This window comes from Macaca mulatta, chromosome 1 (assembly GCF_049350105.2).
Source record: "Macaca mulatta isolate MMU2019108-1 chromosome 1, T2T-MMU8v2.0, whole genome shotgun sequence".
NCBI lineage: Eukaryota > Metazoa > Chordata > Mammalia > Primates > Cercopithecidae > Macaca > Macaca mulatta.
In genome coordinates this window covers 14,330,579-14,349,976 of record NC_133406.1, presented here as the reverse complement: position 1 = coordinate 14,349,976, position 19,398 = coordinate 14,330,579, and the positions used below count along the sequence as shown (strand labels likewise).

Below are 19,398 nucleotides of genomic sequence, written 5' to 3'. Positions count from 1 at the left end.
GCCCTTGATTGTCCCTTAGGAAATAACTGAAAATGGATTTGTGTTGGCCTGGTTCTAAGAAGGTCACCCAGGTTGAATTTGAAAAGCAGAGGCACTGTGTCCACAAAAGAAAGTGATAAGCAGCAAGCCATTTCTCAGAGCTAATGCGCCCGAGTGTGTACCACCGGGATCCGTTTTATATCTCTCTACAGATTGGTGTGTTTTTCATGACAACCATCCCCATAGCAACCAGGTGTCCAGGCACTAAATGGATCTCAAGGATATGAAATCTCGGCCTGGTGAGGGAAGCCCACTCTGACTGCAGTTTCCTTGGAGTCAGTCGTTTCACGTTGAGGGCTGGTGTGCAGGTCAGGGGGCATGGGGCTTCTTCCTGAGGGCCCAGCTGGACGCAAGCGACAGCCCTGGTGAGAGGGGAGCCTTTTCTTTTTCATGTTTACTAATAATCCAGAAGAAAGGGTAAGAAGCCGGTAAATCACATTCAAATGGAACTAAATGGGAAGATGTTGCTAATGCCAGTTGGATGGAAGAAACTACGTGGACAGCCACGGAAGAAATGACCACGTGAGACGTATCCTGGAAAGGCCAGAATTGGAACCTCTGGGAGCCAATATTCCAAAGCAAGAAGCTAGAAGAGATTTACCAAGCAGAATTATTTGAGGAGATTGGGGAGAGGGAGAGATGACGATGAAGCTGGAAAAAAGGAACATTACAGGGTGCACAGAGCTGAGGGCTGTGCAGGGAAGGGGCAGTGTAGCTCCAGTTGGGCGAAACCTTAGGTCCTGGTCAGGGAATCGAGGTGCTCCTGTGGGTGAGCCCAGAGAGTTCACCCAGGGAAGAATGTTGAGGGCATGGAGGGTCATAGGAGGGAGTGAGGGAGAGCCCATAAAACAGCATCCTCTTAAGGCAGCTCATGCTCACCCAGAGGCAGCTACCTGTCATCAGGCTCTCCCTAAGGTCAGCCTTGCTAATGCTGAGGCCCTGCCTTCCACAGTTACCCTGTCTGGGGGCTTTGGTGATGGTCCTTCTCACCTCAACAGGGACGGACAAGGGCTCCTTTTGCTTTGAAGTGATATCCACGTACTTACTGCACAAGGAGGATGGGGAAGAGCCAGGAAGGGAGGCACCGCCACACCAGCAGGGACAATGTGACGACACGGAACAAAGGAACATATCGTTGGAATCCCAGGAAGAAGTTTCTTGAGTGACAACTAAATAGGCTGCAAATGGCCTTTTGGAGGGAGCTGCCATCCCTGTGATAATCTAATCCAGAACCGGACGAGATGGGGTGGACCGCATCTCGGGAGGAGCGCATGGGTGTGAGGGAGGAGGGACGTGGCAACCTCATGCTCCCTTCTCTCTGTAATCACTCTGTCAACCCACGATTCTGGGAGGGGAGTTTGAAATGTGTGGTTTGTCCTATTGCATGAAGATATTTGGATCCCCCAGATCTAGGTGTGTCTGGAAGAAAGCTGCTCTCTCCCAAAGGAAAGCTAGGGGTTAAATCCATAACTGTAGTGTGTCTGGCAACAAAATAAAAGGAAACCACATTCTCCATGAATGAAGGAAGAAGCAGGAAGAAGGTAGTTGTTTTTCTTTTTTAAAAACAAGAATAAGATCCTCCAATATGTTTGAGATTATTGAGCAAATTCTTTGAAAGGGGCCCTGGGTCACTAACCAACAGATCATGGATGTAGAAACCACATTCTTCCAGCTTCCCTTCCCATCCTGACCCCAGAGATAGCAGGTTGGGTGTCCTGGGGGTCTTTGTTTAGTTAACCATTAACAATTCATAAAAGTGCAGATCCCTGCACGATAAGCCCAGTCCTCGGAATGTTATTAGAAAATCCTATTTCTAGTCTGTTATGAAACAGAGGTTTTGATGTGCTGCCAGGTTTATGGGGAACTCTGAAAACAACACTTGCTGGTCTGAGAAGCTGAGGCTGGGTGGGTGTTACATAAAGCTTTCCTAGCAACTTAGCTTTATCACAGAATGGGAGGCTGCAGTGGAAAAAATCAGACGAGTTAATGCAAAACCTGAGCCAACCCACTATCCCCGTTTGCTCTAAGGCCAGCCAGCAAATCTGTGGGAGGGGTTTTAACCCACGGGGAGCGGCAGGCCCAGGGCTCCGGTTGACTGCAGATTCAGCCCAAGAATGCTCGGGCAGCTCAGAGCCGAAAGGCACCTTCAAGCAAACCTCACGGAAGGCAAAACAGCTCTTCTTGACTCTGAACCAACGGCTGATTGAAATTCACACAAACACATCTTCCTTTTCCTTCTTTGGGTCGTTCCCAGTTTCTCTGGGCACTGCAGGAACAAAGGGGAGTAAGGTCACATCGTCGAATCCCTGCCAAGGGAAATGCGTCTAATGAACGACGGTGTCTCTGAAGTCAATGGATAAGAATCTCATTTCTAAACTCTTGGATCCAAAAGTATGCCTCTTAGGATGGAATCCTTCTATGGTGTTGGTTGACAGCTTTTTGGGGTTTCTAAAAAGCATGTGTCCAGTCCATTGTTTTTAATCTCCCAGGGCCGGGGTGGGGGTGGAAGGAGCTGGAGGAAGAAACCATGCAAAAATCCATTTGGAAGCTGCAAATCAAAGCTAATAGCCTCTCCCAATCTGCTCAGACACGGTGCCCAACCGGTGTTGTAGAGAGGAAGAGGAAAAGATCCCCCAGCCATGGGGACGAGTGTAAGGCGAAGGGCTGGAATGGGGAGGGGAAAACCTGTCAAGAGGAGCTGGAACTCAAGTGGGGAGAGGAAAGGCAGTGGGAGAGAAGAGAGCTCCTTTGTGGGCAGCCTCTGCGACATCTGCCCCAGGGGCCTAACGCCTCCCTCTGCATGTCTCTGCACCCAGGCTCTATTGCTGCTTCCTCAACCATACTCTCATTCGGGAAGGGAAAGAATGGTTTTATAAAACCGGTGTCCACGTGAAGGCAGCCATCCAGTTGGTAGAGAACCTTTCCCCACATAAATTAGATTACTCCAAGCTAGATGGTTCCTGGTCCCTAGTCCTTCTCGCTGAAGACAGTGCGAGGTGGGCGGCAAGGCCGAGGGCTGGAGGGAAAGAGTAAAAAGCTTCTTGTTTGCGTTAAAACAAACCCCAAGACACGCCAGTTGGTTCAGAAGGTGAATTCCTACTTCAGGTAGTCCTTGAGAGTCACCAGAGATCCAGGAGAGAAATTGCACTGAGATTCCATTAACTGTGAAAAAAATAAAATAAAATAAATGGGCAACACAAAAAGAAGGCAACTGGCCTGCCCAATGAGGGCCGCCGAGTCCAGCCAGAGTCCCTTGTACCAGTAGATCGTATTGTGTCCATTTAATAACACGAAGAAGGGGCACCCTCCCCGGAGGCTTCCCGCAAGGAGTCCTGTCCCACCCGCAGGCTGGGGCGCCCGCCTGCAGACCTCGGACGCTGGCCAGCGTCTTGTCATGCAAAGCCATCCACAGCCAGCATGGCCTTAATGAGCCCATTTCAATTGAAATGAGATCAATACTACTCATTTTTCTCTTGCTGGCTCCCGAGTGATTCATGAATCTGAAAACTAGTTCATGAATCAGAGCAGGGTGGGGTGGGGGGGGCTGGGGCGGAGGCAGGGGAACATTTGTGCAGTCGGCAAACCTCGATTCCTTTAATGAACCCAGTCATGAGTTGCATAACGCTGGCCTGCCTGCTAGTTTAAAACAGTCTTTTCGGAAGCAGCTTTCAGCTTGACTTATTCACCTATTTTCCTCCTGGAAAGGGGAAGAATGACACTGGGTACTGATTGTGTGTCTGTCTCGGGATATTTTTTTGCTCTCTGTGTGTGGAGCCGTAGGTGTTTCCCTGGACAAGAACGTGTGTCCGTGTGTGTGTGCATACATGTACAGTGGTCTTAGTGTGCACATCCTGTGTGTGTGTGTAGTGTGTGTGTGTATGAGTGAGCAACGTGTGACCGGCCTCGGGCCCTTTAAACCTGAACAGGAGCCAAGCTCATTTCTCAGCGGAGCTTCGTAAGGAAGCGCGAGCTGGGGCAGTTGGAAACCACATCCCTGTGAGTGCCGATTACAGCCTACTAAGGAAAATGAGATTTTTATCTCACAGGAATTCAGTTATAAAAATAAAATACAGCGTCTGGCTTGATTCAGCTAAATGTACAAGCACCAGGGTGTTTTTAATTTAACAGAGAAGCTGGACAAGAAGAATGACCTAAAACATTGCGTTTAAAGAAAGTCAGAGGCGAGGGGGAGGCTACAGGAAGTGAGTGGGAGTAGAGATGTGTGTGTGAGAGAGAGAGAAATGGAGGGAGAGGGAGGGAGGAAGGGAGGAGGGAGGTGGAGAGAGAGAAAAAACCACCCTGCTGGCAAATGAATGCAGCAGGGATGATGTCATTGGAACAGTTGGAGGAGAGAGGAGAAAAACAAGTCGGAGCGCTGTGCTAATCCTGTTTGCTGCCCTGAAGGGAATGGAAGGCGGCCAAGGCAGGGAGTTCTGGGAAACCATATAAGGGTGCCAAACAAGCATTGCCGCCAACATTAGGAACTGACAGCTTTGTTCTTTGTAACTTGGCTGCCCGCCAGAGGCCTCATTTCAGCTCTGCGGCATGATTACCCTGGACGGCCGCCAGCCCCGCGCTGAGAGCTCCTTTTCTTCTCTCCGAGCTTTTTTTTTTTTTCCTCTTTCCCTCTGCCAAACATGCAGCAGTTACCATGGCAGTGGAAAGTAAAGTTTTAAAAAAACACAACAAAGTAGAGAGGCACGCCTTTATCCAGATGTGCCACATGAGTAGATAGAAAAGGCAGTTCACCTATTCATCGCGGCCTTTGACTGCAGAAGAAAACACTGGGGCACTGGCTGTCAAGTTCGGGAGGGAGGTGACTCCAGGATAAACAGAGCAGCCAGCAGCCCTGGCTGCAGACAGAGAGGGGCTGGCTCCCAGGCCTTATTTTCCTTCCCTCTCTCTCTCCCTTCCTGGGGCATTGTGGAGTGCGTAATGTGAAACGGAAAATGTCATGATTTCCACTGGGAATGTGTCCACGGTTTTGAGAAAGCTCCAGAAACTCAGGTCCATAAAGCACTGAGGGGAGGAGGAAGGGAGGGAGGAGAAGTGGGCGGTCACAGTGCCCTCTGGTCACCAAGGTGAACCCAGTGAGCAGGAGCCAGTCCGTGGCCGTGGCCCAAGCCTCTGCTCTCTGCTGGAGCGTGGCCAGGCTGTCGTCCTAGGGTTGCAGGCTGTTCAGGGGTCCTGGGTCCCACGGAGCCCTGGGACCTGAGGAACAGGGATGTTCCCTTTTCCCCCTTGGAGGTACAACCAGTAGTTTGGCTTGACAGGGGGACTCTGTGAAGAGTCCAGTTCCTTATTTTTAATCCGGTTCGTTTTTCACCTGCTTAGAAAGTGGAACATCTCCTGAGAGGTGACAAGTCGTGATCAAAGGCAAGTCTCCAGGCAAAGACTTGGCAGGTTTCTGAAGCAAAGGTTACTTAGAAGTGGAGGTTCCACTGCCAGCTTCCCCCCGCTGCAAAACCTGACACTCCTCACCCTCAGGGTTCGGCAAGATTCTCGGAAAGGCGTCTTCTGATTCTAGGAGGTGCTGCGGCAGGAGCTGACTCGGCCATTTCCTGGCCTCTTTAGTTGGAAGATGACAGAAAGGCGGAAGCAGGGACTGCTATTGTGAGGCCCGTGGCAGCCTCCCTGTAAAACAAATTGGCAAATTGTCACCTTCAGATGGACCACAGCTGGCCCTCTGAAGAGCCCTCCTTGGCCTTTCCAGAGTGTGCATGATTGTGCCCCATGTCCAGGGAGAGGACAGAGCCACCAGGAGGGTCAAGGTCGTGGAGGGAAACATGGGTGAGCAGGAGATGGACCCCAGAAATCCCTCCTCATGCTCCTCCTTACTATCACAGGCCTTGGCTGCCTTTCTCGGGAGGCATTCCCAGCTCAGAGTTGGGGATGCACTAAGATAAAGCAAAGAGGGCCCTATTGGGGTGGGGGTGAGGGGACTTGGTTGACCTCCTTTGGGGATATAGCAAAGCAGACCCATTCCCGCCCTTGCTGGCTGGAATGCCCAGTCCTTCCCTGCCTCCCCGGGCCCCACACACCCTGGCTGACATCTGTGCTGAGGACACGGCCAAGGAGAGCTGGAAGGAGCAGAGGGGAGAATCGGGTACCAGTTCCATACAAACAGGACCCACAGGCTTGGGGTCCCCAGAGGATGGCAGAGCTAGGGGAGACTGGGAGCTGGAGGCCAGACAGGGGCACACTTTTGCCTCACGTTGGGGAGACAGTACAAATAAAAACTTGTTGCTGTGCAGAACTGATCCAAAGACGAACTTGAGTTTCTTAAGTAGAGGCTCAGGTTTGGAAGTAGAACTTGATATGATGGTTGTCTCCTTTCCTTAACCTGCGACTCAAAACCAAGGGCAAGTGAATCTCTCACGTCAGACAGAGGAGCAGCCTCCTAGAGTCTGCTAGAGCAGCTACCCAGAGTGAGAGAGGGCTACTGACTTTGGAGCTGATGCCCAGGTCAGGGCCTGGTCGAGCCACATCCCCGTCCTTCATTCCCAGCCCCTGATGACCTTCTAGAAGCAACACTGAGTTCAGCGGCTTGGTGTCCACTGGGGCACAGCATGTCTGAGCCTAACCTGATGGCCAGCGTCCCATTGGCTCAGCTTGTCTTCCCAGGTACTGCCTGGAAATCCAGCCTCTGGCGGGGATGTCCGGGCCTGCCCTTCCCACCTCGACCAGGATGGAAATCCGATTCCCTGGGCCTTGTTTTCAGAGTTCCAGTGTTCTCTCTCATAGCCTGTAAGTGGAGAAGGGCAAGCTGAAGAAGGAACAGACTGTTTTCTCAGGGCGAAGCCGGGCAGCTCGTGTATGCCTCCCAGCATTGGCGTGGTAGATTCATCCGGCCCTGAGGACATGAATTTGGTTCCTCCAGGAGCTCTTCCAGCCTCAAGATCCACGAATTCGATGGAGTATGTATGAAACTGCAGAAAACCCATTACCCTCCCTTACACAGGAATGTTGCTCTCCTTTTAGGCTTGTCAGGCAGCTGAAGAGGAGGGTCCTAGGAGACTTTTCTTTCCTGAGAAACCCAAAGAAAGCAACAGCAGATCTGTAGGGTGTGGGGGAAGGGGGCAGGGGAAATGTATTTTCAGTAACAGAGACCCAAAGCAGAAACTATTTGCAAACAGGTGACCTGCTCAAGTTCTCCTGTGATCTTTCATTTCTAGTGCTGGTTTTTCCCCCTCATTAAAAAACCCAATTTAATTTCTTGCTTCACCTGCATGGTAAAAATAATTACATACAGACATTAAGCCTGCACTAAAAATCAATGTACAGAGAGATGCCACCTTTGCTGTTAGTCATCACAGGGCTTGTTGGCTACAAATAGAAAGCATTTAAAATACTTCTCTTTGTAGAAAGACAAGTGAAACTAGTCACTAGCCCTGTCGCTGGAGAGCAGCCTTTGTATGTTAGTGAGAGTCAAGAGTCAGAAAGGAAGATGAGGCTCTAACAGGGATTTCATGGTGTCCGGGGCGCTGTTTTCTTATTGGTGAAAGATACAAGGGCTGATCACCATCATAGAATACTAACTTCAGACGCGGGGCCTCCACGCCACTGCTGCTGCCTTAATGGACATAAGCATGCTTCTTTCTTCTTTATTTCCTGGAGCTCAAGCCTGAACCACAGGGGGTATAAGGAGAACACTGTAAGGCAGTGCTGTTCTCAGGCCCCCACCCTCCCATCTGCACAGCCATCTCATCGCAGTCTCCTGCAGACAGTGTGCTTGGACTCCCAGGGCTGCTGGGGCTCAGGACAGGCTGTTTGCATGAAGAGGGTCTTTACAGCTCCACCCAGAGGAGTTTGGAGAGTTTGAGGATTGCTGCAGGAGATGGGAAGCTCTTGCCATATGAGGACCCAAATAAGTATTTAGGAGCCCACAAAATCAACTGGGCCCTAATGTGCTTGCTCTCCAGCTGTTTCCAAGAGAGGTGATTTGAAAAACTGTCACTGAGGAAACTGGTTGTGAGGATTTTTAGGAGACTTGAGAGTCTGGCTAACGTTTGAATGTGTGTGATATGACACGCTGTATCGCGCATCTTCCTGGTGCAAGGCAGGTCAGCGGCTGCACACATCAGTGCGTCTTTGGGTCGTCCTATTTAAATGTACTCCAGCCGGGCACGGTGGCTCACGCCTGTAATCCCAGCACTTTGGGAGGCCAAGACGGGTGGATCACAAGGTCAGGAGATTGAGACCAGCCTGGCCAACATGGTGAAACCCCATCTCTACTAAAAATACAAAAATTAGCTGGGCGTGGTGGTGCGTGCCTATAATCCCAGCTACTCGGGAGGCTGAGGCAGGAGAATTGCTTGAACCAAGGAGTCGGAGGTTGCAGTGAGCCGAGATTGCGCCACTGTCCTGGAGACAGAGCGAGACTCTGTCTCAAAAAAAAAAAAAAAAATGTATTCCACCTGGCGTCTCTAGGATCAGTCAACAGGTTCATTGTTTTTATCTCTACAGCTTGTTTCCCATTGCAACAAGGCCTCCCACTGCAAGACAGAGAGGAAGAGCTCTGCCACCCATGTGCGTAAGGCCATGTGGATACCTCATGACATCCTGGAAGGCCACAGGGCTGTGGCAGCCATTCAACTTAGGTTGACATGGCCAAGACCACAGAGCCAATGAGTGGCGGTGTTGAGCCTAGACCCTAAGTCTCTAGATTCCTCCTGCAGGGCCCTGGGTGTTGCGGGGGCATCTCTGAGGTGGGTCAGAGTGAACCTGCAGGGGCCACTTAAAACCCTTGCAGGCCCTGGCTCCTTCACCAGAGAAACCCAACCCAGAATCCCAGTAGAAACATCTCATGCGACTGCAAGCCAGGCACTGGTTCTTAGGTTGCTTCCTGGTCCTTCTGTATGTATTGCTAAGAGCAGCAGTGTTCTTTCTTGCCACAGAGTGAGTCCTGGTGCGTAAATCTGTGCTGAGGTCACCCAGTGCCTTCACCTGCCTGTCGGTGAAAATCCTGGGACAAGACCCTCACCTGCCTGCACAGGGGGGCCATGAGGTCTAGAGGCCCAAATGACCTCACCAAATGGATCTCTCTGAGGTGTCAGGGCCACTGGCGTGGTGCCAGGGCCTGTCTGTTCTTCCTGCTAGCCAAAGACTGACTTCTCAAGCTGCTGGATGAACGGGGAACCTGGAGACGTTGAACAAATCACATGTATCTCTGATTGCCTTGATCTCCCCATTTTGGCCGATGGCATCTCTAAAGCATTTGATGATTCCTCCATCAAGTGTGAGAGCTACAGGAAATAAAAATTTTAAATTACTAATCACCCATGATAATGCATGGTAATGCATGCTGAACAGTGAGGAGGGCAGACGCCACTGGCATTCCAAAACAGGAAGCACTCAGGAGCTCTACCAGAGCGTGGCTGCCCTCTCCACATCTGCACTGCTGCACTGAGGGTTTAGTCCATCCATCTCTTCCACACATTTGCAGAGATATGCTCAAGCATGACTTAAGTGACTTATTGCTCATGTGTTGCCTCTGTATGTCATGCTTTTCACCCAGTGAGCTCGTTGAGGACAGGGGTTGCATTTTAGGACATTTCCCCCAGTGTCTTCATAGAACCTGGCAAGACACACGGCCTTGTTGGAAATGCCAAACATCTGTTATTCACCAGCAGAGCGGATGAGCCCCTGAAAGGCATGTAGTTGAGCTGCGCAGTCTGAACTCAGCAAAGTCCTCGCAGCGGGCTCCAAATTCCTGCCTCTGAAGAAGCAAACTGAGCCTTAAAGATGGCTGAAAATGTGAACAGTCTCAGGGCCACGCAGACCCACCTGAGTGATTGCTCTCTGATGGCTCACTGAGCCATCCACCATCCCAGCAAGGAAAGGGCCTGCAAGAAGACCAGAAAATGCCTCATTCAGTCATGCTGCTTAGTCATGGCCCACACCTGGAGCATTTAATTCTGCTCACTGTGACTTTATTGCAATGGCACACACATTTACATCACTTTATGTGTGATAACAGTAGAGAGGTTAGTTGGGTTTTTCTGTTTTTTTGTTTTTTTAATATAATGAGAAAAGTCTCTAATATTCAGCCAAAACGTATCCTTGTGGCTGGTGTAGATTTTTGGCAAAATGACACTGTACATAATCAGAAGAAGGCAAACATGCATATTATCTCCATCTCCTTATAACTGCACAAGATAACATAAAACTGCAGGAAGTATCAAGCATAAGAATAAAAGCCGTCTACTGAAGCCTGCATAGCATCCCCTGCGTGCCTCAGGAACGCCCTTTGGTGGATTAGGATGAGCACGCTGGAAAATACAGGCCCCAGCTCCTGTTCCTGAAGCCGCAGATCACCGGAGTGTCTATGTCGTGTCTGCTGGAGTTTAGGTTAGGCAGGTGACATGGCTCCAAAGAAAGTCACCGGCTGGTTTCTGCTGCGGAGATTTGTGTGCACTTCATGCATGTTTATTGTCTGTTAACTCCATGTGAAGCCACAGCAAAGCCTACGTGATGTTGTTAGACAGGTCACAACCCAGTCAGTGGGATCAAGACAAGAGAGGGAGACAGCAGGCCTTGACACTCTGGAATCATTCTAATTTGTAACTAGGACACCTGATGAAGGGGAGGCGTGCCTAGTCTCTGGGGGGGGGAGTTCCTGCTGAGACCTGCCAGGTATACAGTCGGTCCTTGTCTGCAGTGACCCCAGAGACATTTACTGCAACACCTGCACATCAGCTTACGGCAGCTGTGTTCTGCCTGGCCCAGGATGGACTCTGCTCCGTCTGAGAGTCAGCCGCTCCAGGGCAGCAGTGGGGTTGGGAAGAGGGGAGGAGGGACCGCCATGGTGCACCAGCTCCTAGACAGCCAGCTCAAGCTACATTTCAGGCCGTCTCGGAGGCTTCTTCTGGACAATTGTGGATTCGCTAGGTGACAGTCCAGGAACCTGGATCCCATCCTGGCCAGGGAGTTGTGGCTTCTGAGATAAGGACTTCGTCCATTGGAGATAAACTAGAGGGTTTCTGCCTCTGCTCCCTCCAGGGGCGGCTCTGGCACAGGCTCACCAAATTGCAGGCCCCAGAGCACCTGCAATCTCAGGGAGCTCAGGGGCTTCCCAGCATGGGCAGGGGAAGCCACAGATTCGCTTCTCCTGCAGATGCAGAGACCCTGGGGTGGATGGTCTAAAGCTCAGGATTTTATAATGCGGAGAAGGTGGAATAGAGCAGGAACCAGGCCCCTGTCTGGAGGAAGGAACCAATAACAACAACAACAAAACTACTGACAATGTGCGTGCTTTACAATTTTCAAAGCGCTCTCATCTCAGTCAAGGAAGGATGCATTCTCTCCACAGGCTGACGTTCAAAACCCAACCACCAGAAACATGAAGATAAAACAAAAGGAACCACCAGAAACAAACAAGACACCCGTCCATCCTCCAGGTTTGCAAATCAGACCGAGTTCTGACAATTGGTAAAAAGGAAGATGAGAAGATCCTGCCAGATAAATTCTCTGGTACCTTCATTGATCTCATTCTTTCACCATCAAAGGGGAATGCAGTAATGCCAGCAGGAGCAGAAAAAAAAAACAACAAAAAACCTAAAAAGAACAAGAGCGACTAGTCAAAGCTAGTACAGTGTTTCCCTGGTACTGAGTCATACTTTTACAATGACCCAGGCCCGTGGCCTCAACTGATGACAAATAATGAGAATCCAACAATCGTTCTTTTTCGCATACTCACTTGTGAATAAATGCAAGAACTGGTATATTTGTACATGCTCTGTGCTGTGTTTATATCTACATGATTCATTAGATTCATTAAAACCCAACTGGTAATTAGGAAAAACACTCACAAAGTTAGAAAAAAACAGCAACGTAGACAGTAAGTTTGAATTTTAAATGGAGAAGCATTCTGTTGGTGCTTCCTGAGGTGGCGGAGGGTGTATGTGTGTGAGGGCGTTGGAACAGGAAGTTGCTGGGATATGGACCTGAGCCACCGGCACACACAGCCGTGCACGGGAGGCTGGTGGCTGCAACCCGGTCTCTCACATGCCAGCCTCCTGGCCCTGGCTAGTCCCTACTGCCATGCTCCCAAATCTTTCTGGTTCTGGCCCCCTGAGGCTTTCTCTGGCATCTCGGGGTCTCCTGGTGGAAAGCAGGCTTCTTTGGCTATGCACTCAGATGCTTCCCAGAACCTGACCAACGTGGCGCTGTTTCTGCTCCAGACCACCAAGGATAACCTCCCTGCAGAATCTGACTCTCCCTTGTGCTCACGTGGTCCCTCTCTGCCTCAAACCAGGAGTCACCGGCTCTCTGGAGACGAGTTAATCCGTACCCACCCTCTACCTGGCCCTCCCCCAGGCGGGGAGACCGCCATGAACATGGACAAAGCACCTGCTTCCAGGGACCTCACAGTCTAGGGGGTAGAATCCAAGAACCGAATGAATCCCCACCTACATCAACTAGGAAATAGTGCATGGTGATAACTGCTCTGCAGAGAATCAGAAGAGAACAGGAAAGGCTGGACATGCTGGCTCACGCCTGTAATGCCAGAGCTTTGGGGGACCAAGGAAGGAGGATCACTTGAGGCTAGGAGTTCAAGACCAGCCTGGGCAATATAGTGAGATCCCATGTCTACAAAAAAATTTTAAAAATGAGCTGAGCACGGTGGCATGTGCTTGTAGTCCCACCTACTCAGGCGGCTGATGCAGGAGAATTGCTTAAATCCAGGAGTTCGAGGCTGCAGAAGCTATGATCGCACCACTTCACTCCAGCCTGGGCGACAGAGTGAGACCCTGTCTCTAACGAATAAGGACAGGAGAGGGCACCTAGGCAGTCAGCCGAGGCCTCTCTGCAGAGGTGACCTTCAAGCTTAAGAGAAGCCAGCTCTGTGAGACCTGGGGAGTGGCATTCCAGGAGGAGGGAGCAGCTGGTCCAAGGCCGCGGGGCAGGAATGAGCCTGGCTTGTGTGAGGAGCCAGGAGAGCAGGCAAGGGCGGAGAGCAGGGAGCGAAGCAGACAAAGACGGGAGAAGGCAGGGCCAGAGCCTAGAGGACCCCACACGTGCACGGGAAGGACTTTCAGTGGCTTTTCAGAGCAGGATGGGTGACGGCTAGAGGGCTCTAAGAAGAGCTATGATGGGTTTGGCTATCAATTTTTAGAGATCTTTTGATTGTTGTGTGGAGAAGGTGTTCTCAGTGGAGTACCGGGCAGGCAGGGAGTTGGTGAGGAGGCGCATGCTTGGTTCTAGGGAGGGCGAGGGTTCCGACAGTGGGCTCTGCCGACCATCGCTGCCGCAAGGGATGCTGATCACCTGCCTCAGCAACGCCCCTGGTGTGCAGTTCACCAGGGAGCCTCATCAATGGACCCAGGCAGTGCCTCTCCCCATACCATCCCTGAAGGACACTTCTACCACAGAGCCTGACCACATCCAACTGAGGCAGAGACGCTGGACTGGAAAGACCACAGGCCCTGAATTTGGGCAGACCTGGGTTCAAGTCCTGTCTTAGCCACTTTCTAACTCGGACATTCTGGTTAAGTGGCTGAACGCCCCTGGGCCTTAGTTTCCTCATGTGTCAAATGTGGCAAGAATTGCCTCACAGAGTTGTGCATGAAACTTATGTTAAATCACCCACCACAGAGCCTGGTACATAGCAGGTCATCAAAATGGTCTTCAGGAGTTGGGCGCAGTGGTTCGTGCCTGTAACCCCAGCACTTTGGGAGGCTAAGACAGGAAGGTCACCTGAGGCCAGGAGTTCGAGGTTATGGTGAGCTCTGATCGCACCACTATACTCCAGCCTGGGTGACCAAGCCCGTTAGTAGTGGTGTCAGTGGCTGTAGTCATAGTAGTTGTAATAAGATAATACCCACTCATTCATCAAAGGTTTATTGAGTGCCTCTTATGTGCCAAGTTACTGTTTTAGGCACTTGGGATATATCAGTAAATAAAATGAAGTCACTGCCCTATGGAGCTTATATTCTAGGAAGGAAGACAGACAAAGGTTTTTTTTTATTGTTTTTTTATTTTATTTTATTTTATTTTATTTTATTTTATTTTATTTTATTTTATTTTATTTTATTTTATGTTTTTGGAGATGGAGTCTCATTCTGTCACTCAGGCTGGAGTGCAATGGTGCGATCTCGGCTCACTGCAACCTTCGCCTCCCAGGTTCAAGTGATTCTCCTGCCTCACCCTCCCGAGTAGCTGGGATTACAGACATACACCACCATGCCCGGCTAATTTTTTGTATTTTTAGTAGAGACATGGTTTCACCATGTTGGCCAGGCTGATCTCGAACTCCTGACCTCAAGTGATCCACCGGCCTCAGTCTCCCAAAGTTCTAGGATTAGAGGCGTGAACCACCACGCCCGGCCAAAAGTTTATTAGATTTTTAAAAATTAAATGAGTTTGTTAGAAGGTGACAAGCACTTTTTAAATGAAACGGAGGAGAGTGGGTGCAGAGAGGTGGAGTGTGGAAGGGCACAGCTCAAGCCCTGTGAAGGGTGGGCTTCTTGGTGAAGATGACAGCTGAGCAGAGACTTCTGGGGACGAGGGAGTGAGCCACGTGGATCTCCGGGGATGAGACTCGTAGGCACAAGGATCTGCCGACTCTGAGCAGGACAGCTCTGGGGTGTCTGAGCCGGCGGGGGCGGGGCACTTGGCTGGAGGGGAGAGTGAGTGGGTGGTGAGTGGCGGTGGATGACATGGGAATGGGGAGTGACCAGGTCCAGGTTGCCCAGGGGAGGACTCATAGGCCACGGGGAGGACTGCAGCTTTCCCACTAAGCAATGGGAGCCCCTGGAAGGTTGTGAACCAGGACAATATCCACTTCAGGTTTCAGAGAGATCATTCCAGCTGCTGGATCGAGACAAGGCTGTCAGGCACTGGCGGAAGACGAGCGGTTCAGGGGAGGGGTGAGGGCGGCTCAGGGCAGGGGGCCCGTCGTGGGCAGTGGTCACAGAATCAACAAAACAGCTTCATTCTGCTTACCCCACATTATCTTCAAGGATGGGCCCCGTCAATCCTGGCACACCCCTCAGTCGCATCTGTCTTTAAATGGCTACCTGCTGGCCTGCCAGACCTCCCAGAAAAGAAACGTCTTACCAGAAGCTTCCCTGGCCTTGCTCCAGACTAGGCCACCTGGTGACTTCTAGGCCTCCTGGCTCTCAGTTCTTCCCACTCCTGGTCTCACCTGCGCCTGCCCACCCGTGTCTATGTGTAGAGCACTCAGCTGCTCCCTGGCTTGTGACCTTTGGTTCCATCTCCTGGCTGTTCCTTTCATCTCCCTCAGCATAGAGGCTCCAGGGACCCTCCCGCGTGGCCTGGCCTGGTGTCTCCAATGCTGGGCACTGGGAGTTGAGTGGCAGTAGATAGTATGCCCAAGCCTCCCCACTGGTGGGCAGCCCTGCTGACCAAAGACAGCAGGCTGGGTCCAGAGGTGAGACTCGGAAGAAGGGGAGGCAATAGAGGAGCCGGGCTCTTCCTGCACGGACTTCTGGGGGCTGAGAGACTAGCAAGACTGTTCGAATAATAATAACAACAAGAAATACTATCACTCACTGGGCAGCCACCGTAGCTATGCTAGGCACTGGGCAGGTACTTTGCATCCCTTCATCTCACTATTGTAAGATGTGGGGATTGTGCCCATGTTACGAATGAGGACAGTGAGCTCAGACAGCTCTAGAAATACGTCAAGATCACATAGCTAGCGGCACTCAGAGAGAGTCCCTCCCAGCCCTGCTTCTGCAAAGCCCGAGTCCTCCCCCTTCGAGCAGCTCCATCACGGTTGCCAGTGCAGCTTGGGCGTGTGGGAATACATCAGAGGCATTTTGCTCCTCTTTCCAAAAGCAAAGCAAGAGGAGGAAGCTTGTTGCGGGCCTGGCCTGTGTGTTCATCCATGTTGCTGCAATCTTTTCTTGTTTTTAAATTCCCCTCTGCCTTCCATACCAAGGCCCAAAGCAATGGATGACTGACCAGGCAAGCTTCTTGTTTCTGTATTCGTGTGTTAATGGGCTTTGCGTCTTTTTCGAGCAAATCTGTCTTGTCTGTTTCCCTCAGATTCTCAGCTCCTCAGGGGAAGAACTGAACCGTACGTGTCTTATTTCTGGCTCCACAGCTCCGAGCTCTGAGCTCTGTACCCAGGGAGCACTCGATGGATGGTATCGACTGGCTGACTCAGGCCCCGTCTGCCCACATGAGCCATTTTGAGCAGCTTTGACTAAAATGCGGACAGAATCAGTGAGAGCCAAATAAGCAGTCTGGTCGATTCTCTTCCCTCCCACCCTATTCCGAATGCCTCCTGGAAACTGCTGGTCCTCCTCGCCCACGGTTCTCTCCTTCACGGGGGCCCAGAGGCTGCAAAGCACCCATCTCCTCTCCCGTACCGTTTGCATCCTCAGAGCAACGCCGCACCGTGAACTTGTTAGAGGAATCCTGATTCACCCAAGGCAGTCTCAGATTTGGAACTGTCGTTTTTCCATTCCTGCCGTCTTCACCCGACCAATAGTACTGAACACCTGCTCTGTGCCAGGTAAAAAGTATAAATGCAACCTGGTTTTCTAAGTCTCTGTCGTCCTGAGAAACAATAGGAGAGAAAGGTGATTCTTGAAACTTAAAACAAACAAACAAAGGGAATCTGTGGTTACTCAGGAATTTACTTACTCTATATACTGAACAAAGTATAGCCTTTATTGGTAAAATTAATTGGACACAAAACAGGCCAGGGCATGCTTACTAGTTGGATCTTCCAAATTCAGAAACCCTACATTTTAGGAATCTATATTTCAAAGGAAAGAGAAAATGAAATGCACATACACAAATTTGCTTGTAAATACATCAAGCATCTTTGGTACAAATTAGTAATATCAGTTGGCTCTTGGAAGGGGGTGAGAATTGGAGACAGACTTTTCAGAATAAATTCCTTGGATATTTTAAATTTTCATACTATGAATAGATTGCTTACTTAAAAAAAAGAAAGATATACTTTTTTTTTTTTTTTTTTTTTTTTGAGATGGAGTCTTGCTGTGTCGCCCAGGCTGGAGTACAGTGGCACTATCTTGGCTCACTGCAACCTCCGCCTCCCAGGTTCAAGTGATTCTCCTGCCTCAGCCTCCTGAGTAGCTGGGGCTACAGGCTCCAGCCACCACCCCTGGCTAATTTTTGTATTTTTAGTAGAGACAGGGTTTCACCATATTGGCCAGGCTGGTCTTGAACTCCTAACCTTGTGATCCACCCACCTCGGCCTCCCAAAGTGCTGCGATTACAGGCCACCGTGCCCGGCCTGATGTACATTTTTTTAAAGCAAGGAGAGGAAAGCAAAAGTATGGAGACATAAAATAATCCAAGCTCTAGACCAGACCAACAAATGATTCTCCCGAAAGAAAAACATGCAGTTGCAATGATAGCCCCATCCTAAGCACATGTTGATGGCATTTACAAATAACTTTTTCCACCAGGGTCAACCCTTTAAGAGAGGCTGGATGCCTTTATTGTACTTCTTTAGGCACAGTCTAGAATGTAAGGGTAGTTCATCTTACAGGAAGGAAAAGTGGTGAAAAAGAGGTGAGTGGGTTGACATGGACCTGTTGATTGTAAGGCCACAGAATTCAGCGATAGCAGAGAGGGGTGGGAGCAAAGGGGCAGAACAACCCCTCCTCCAACAGGCCTCCCCTAAAGTCACACAGGAACAGGCCCCACCCTTCAGCTTGCCTGGTCAGTCATCCATTGCTTTGGGCCTTGGTATGGAAGGCAGAAGGGAATTTAAAAACAAGAAAAGGGCCGGGTGCAGTGGCTCACACCTGTGATCCCAGCACTTTGGGAGGCTGAGGTGGGCGGAACACGAGGTCAGGAGTTCGAGACCAGCCTGACCAACGTGGTGAAACCCTGTCTCTACTAAAAATACAGAAATCAGCCAAGTGTGGCATGCAACTGTAATCCCAGCTACTCAGGAGGCTGAAGCAGGAGAATCACTTGAACCTGGAAGGCAGAGGTTGCAGTGAGCTGAGATTGCGCCACTGCACTCCAGCCTGGGCGACAGAGGGAGACTCCATCTCAAAAAAAAAAAAAAAAAAGAAAGAAAAGTAAAAGAAAAGATTGCAGGAACATGGATGAAACTGGAGGCCTTTATCTTCAGTGAAAGAACTCAGAAACAGGAAAATACCACATGTTCTCACTTATAAATGGGAGCTAAAAAATGTGTCCACGTGGATGTAGAGGGTGGAATAATAGACACTGGAGGCTCTGTAAGGTGGGAGGGTGGGTGTGGGGTGAGGAGAGAGAAGTTCCCTGTTGGGTACAATGTACGCTATTCAGGTGATGGGAACATGAAAAGCCCAGACGTTATCACTACGCAATATACACATGTAACAGAAGTGCGCTGGTACCCCCTGAGTCTGTAAACATCAAACTAACACAAAATAAAATAAAAAGAATATTTGGGCTGTTCAAAAAACAAATGGATAAATAAAAATAAGAAAAGAGAAAAGGAGAGTTGGATAAGAGGCAAGAGAAGAAAGGCAAAGGCCTGGAAGGAAAGGTGGTCATTCAGCCCCGTGGGCTGGAAGCACTAAATCCAGCCTCACCCATCCCCCATCCCATCCGCCTGACTCCACCTGAAGTCAGGTAGCTTGCAAAAGCCTGAAGGCTAATTCTTTAGCCTTTTAAGAGGAACCTCATCTGAAGCAAAGGTCATAGACATGGCAGGTGTCCAGTTGTCCTTGGAGAGGTCCCTCCACATATTCCCAGCTGTGGGGCCTCTCTGAGGCAGCTTCTTCCAGCCCTAGGTGAAAGAGTGCCACCTCTGGATATGGGGAAAACAAATCTCTGGGGGGAAATAGCCCCCAGAAAGAAAGTCTTCTCTTCCTTTTTTCTGGGAACTGTCAGCTTCAAGGTGGTGTCACTCCTAAGCTGCTTTCCATTTACAGATAAAAAGAGAGCAGAGCCGGGAGAGAGGGGAGCCAGGAGAGAGGGGAGAAGGGAGAGAGGGAAACAAGCACAGATGTGAATTACTGGGTAATGCCGAGTGGCTTCCCCACTGAGCACGTTGCCACGGCAACACACTCGCGCGATGGGCCACTTTGGGAGGGGGGTACAAAGAATTGCAGGGAAATGCAGTGAAAAGCAGCAGTGTGAGTTTGGGCCTAGGCTTTCTGGATTTCTGGAAGCATTCTTTGTACAGATGCATTTTTCACCCCTGCCCCTGGATCTACCCCTGTATATTCAGCAGGCGTGGCAGAAGTCGAGAACTCTCACACTTTTCAAAGCAGAAGACGTTTTCCTCATCTTCTTTTCCATACTTATACCTGTCCGTCATTCAGAGTGCCTCTTAAGCTTGTCTTCCCTAAATAAAGCAGGACAGTGTCAGACATTTCTTCCAAACATAATATTGCTCTATTTAACATTGCA

At 50.2% G+C, this 19,398-nt stretch overlaps 1 long non-coding RNA gene across 1 annotated transcript; it reads left to right on the top strand.

The window, feature by feature from the left end:
- The first annotated feature begins 4,828 nt into the window (after nt 1-4,828).
- LOC144338035 (uncharacterized) lies at nt 4,829-11,762 on the top strand. Its single transcript, XR_013411772.1, has 2 exons — nt 4,829-5,829; nt 6,547-11,762. It is a non-coding gene; the product is annotated as an uncharacterized LOC144338035 (long non-coding RNA).
- The last annotated feature ends 7,636 nt before the right edge of the window (nt 11,763-19,398 follow it).